Below are 3,698 nucleotides of genomic sequence, written 5' to 3' on the forward strand. Positions count from 1 at the left end.
TTTAACTCATCTTGGTTTAGTTTTGGCATGTCAATATCTGCTAGGAAAAGGTCCATTTCTGTCAAGTTCTCAAACTTATTAACATAAAGTTTTGAGAAGTATTCCCTTATAATGTTTTGAATCTTGGTTGTTTCCGAGGTGATGTTTCCATTCTCACCTCTGAGTTTATTTATTTGGCTGTGTACTCTTCTTTTTCTGATAAGATTTGCTAAAGTTCTGTCAATTTTGTTAATTTTTTCAAAGAATAAACTCTGTTTTGTTGATTCGTTCTATAGCTTTTTTGGATTCTACTTCATTTAATTCTGATTTAATTTTAATTAGATTGGGGTTTATCTTGCTGCTTTTTTTCAAGGAGGTTTACATGTGTCATTAAATTGTTGGTTTCAGATCTCTCCAATTTGTTAATGAAGGAGATAAGAGCTATAAACTTGCCTCTGAGTACTGCCTTTGCTGTCTCCCATTGGACCTGGTAATTTGTGTATTCATTTTTGTTGAATAGCATGAACATTTGAATTTCCTTTCTAATCTCTTCCATGACCCACTCGTGATTCAGCAGTGTGTTGTTCAGCCTCCATATGATACCGGACTTTCTTTGGTGGCTTTTGGTGTTGAGTTCTAATTTTATTCCCTTGTGGTCAGAGAGAATGCAAGGTATAATTTCAATGTTTCTGAATTTAGACAAGTTTGCTTTGTGGCCTAAAATGTGGTCTATTTTAGAAAATGTTCCATGTGCTGCAGAGAAAAACGTGTATTCTGATGCTGCTGGGTGAAATGTTCGGTAGATGTCTGTTAAATCTAGTTGATCTATGCATCTGTTTAGATCTGTAGTTTCTCTGTTGAGATTTTGCCTAGTTGATCTATCTAGTGGGGAGAATGGTGTGTTAAAATCCCCAACAATTAATGTCCTTGGATCTATATGAGATTTGAGGGAAAGTAGTGTTTCTTGGATAAATTTTGGTGCTCCATTGTTTGGCGAATAGATATTTAGAATTTTAATATCCTTCTGAAGCAGAGATCCCTTAATTAGTATGTAGCGACCTTCTTTATCTCTTCTCACGAATTTTAATTTGAAGTCTATTGTATCTAATATTAGGAATGCAACTCCTGCCTGTTTATGTGGGCCGTTTTTTTGGTAGATTTTGCTCCAGCCTTTAACAAGGAAAATGTGTTTGTTTTTACGGGAAAGATGTGACTCCTGCAGACAGCAGATAGAAAGGTCTTGTTTTTTAATCCAACTACACACTGTATGTCGCTTAATTGCAGAGTTAAGTCCGTTAACGTTAAGAGATAGGACTGAGAGTTATTTGGGAGTTCCTGCCATGATATCCACCTTCTTGGGAGCTGCAAAAGCTGGGTTATTCCTATGGTTTTTGGATGCTCAGTTTGGGCACAGTTTCTTGGCCTTTATTGTGGTCTTGCTGGTTTTCTATGTGTAGGATATCTTTAAGTATCTTTTGTAGGCCTGGCTTGGGAGAGATACATTGTTTCAATTTTTCTTGTCTCTGGAAGGTTTTTATTTGGCATTCAGTTATGAAGGAGAGTTTAGCTGGTACAGAATTCTTGTTTGATAGTTGTTTGTTTTTAGGGCATGTCATACATCATTCCAGGCTCTTCTTGCTTTGATTGTCTCTGCTGAGAAATCTGAGTTGATTCTAATTGGTTTCCCTTTATAGGTGATTAATCTTTTCTCCTTGACAGCTTTAAGGATCTTTTCCTTGGTCTGAGTGGATTCTGTGTGGATTATAATGTGATGGTGGGATGTCATATTCTGGTCTGGTCTATTTGGAGGTCTAAAGCTTCTTGTATCTGAATAGGCCTATATTTTTGCATGTTTGAGAAGTTCTCTGCTAGTAGCCTTGGTTACTCTTAGTATCATGCTTGTTTACATTTAGAAGCATTATTTGTTGCTGGGTTATAAGCTGCAAACCCTTGAGTATTAATAAAGTCATTTCCTAAGAGATGAAAGTAACTAAAATGTCAAAGACTTAGCATAATGCAAACTATTTTCTAGCTATATCACAATATGTACGTGTAGATTTTTTCACCATTGTTCCATAGGACCCATTTTTGTTAACTACTTTTTCACCATCTGTTGATCCTATAACATCCTATACCATCCTGGGATTGCTTATCTTTACTGGATTCTCTAATTTATGTTGGAAATTTAGGAAGGAGAAAATATTGGGTCACTGTTTCAGTTTTACCTTATTTTTTATTACCTTAGAAACTGTAAATCAAAATAACACAAATTATCTTTATAATAACAGGAGACAGATTTCATTTCTATATTCTTGTCCTAGCCTTCTACATAACTTTGGTACTTAGCAATCCCCAAATATGAAAATGAAGACAGGGAGCTTCTTGTTTAAATATTATTTAGGAATTCACGACTTCATTAATGCAAGGCCCTTAGTAGTATGTACATCATACATGTGTATAAAGCTGGTGGCAACTTTTTCTTATTCTCAGAAACTAGGACACGTGGTATCCTTGTAGTTGCATCGTGAAAAGGCTGTAGTTGATTTAGCTTACTACACCAAATCTGCTGTAAAATATTTCTACAAGATTATTGTCTTGAATAATCTGTATTTATCATTTACATTTCTAAAGGACAAAAATCTAAAATAAGTCTCACTAGAGTAAAATAGAGCCTCCTACACAGCAAAAATATTTTTCAGGTGATTCTAGTGGAAAAGGCATTTACTTCCTGTTCAGCTTTCCAGAAACTTCAGTATGTTTGTTCTTGTCTTTTCCTTAATCTTCTAATGTAGCATCTTTACATCTTTCTGATGATTCTTACCTAATGATGTCCCTTTCGAACTACAGCTGGGACTTTTGAGTATACTTTCCCCATCTGATAATTATTCAAATTTGTGTTCCTTGGGTAATGAAAGGTGATTATTTTACCAACTTATATATAAAATGTAAATCTACATTTGATTGATTAGATATTTCCGGACTATAGATATTTTAGGAAGGTATTTTACTGCCTACCACAATGAGTGTGTATGCATTCTTTCTACAGGTTATAACCTGTTACCCTTTCATTAATTTTGAACAACATATTTCTTCAATAAAATATAACTAGAAAAAATTTGGTTCCTGAAAGCATTTAGTCCTGATTGACAATTGTCATTTATTAGAAATCTTAAATATCAGGCAGCAACTCTTGGAGCAGTTCTGGCACTATCACTTTTTGTATATTCTGCTTACAATCTTCTCTTTTCAAGAGCATTTGATTGTTATTATTTTGGAATTATGGTTAATAGTTATTTGACTGCTATTTTAAAAGAATGCACCACTAATACTCCTTCTCGTCTTTTAACTTGTTTATGTGTAATCTATTTCTGAAAGAAACACAGCTATTTGAATTACATGAACTGCTTATTGAAGTGTGGAGAAAAAGAAGAAAAAAAGATGTCCCTGTGTGTATGTCATGTTGAAAATTTACCTAAAAACTATTTTCTTTACATCATATAATTTTCATTTTGTTTGGATTCTGATAAAATTAACCTCTCAAGTCACACTATGTTAATGCAGTCTTATTTCATGCCTACTAAAAGCAAAAAACAGATTACTATATATTTTAAATATTTTAATTGTTAAAATTAATACTTATTAAAAAACAATATTTTAAAAAAATTAGCCAAGGAAAATTGTTGATTAGATCTTTAGAGTCGTGTTCAGACTCTATTGTT

Source organism: Dipodomys merriami, unplaced genomic scaffold (genome assembly GCF_024711535.1).
Source record: "Dipodomys merriami isolate MVZ:Mamm:240054 unplaced genomic scaffold, mDipMer1.0.p SCAF_779, whole genome shotgun sequence".
Taxonomy (NCBI): Eukaryota; Metazoa; Chordata; class Mammalia; order Rodentia; family Heteromyidae; genus Dipodomys; species Dipodomys merriami.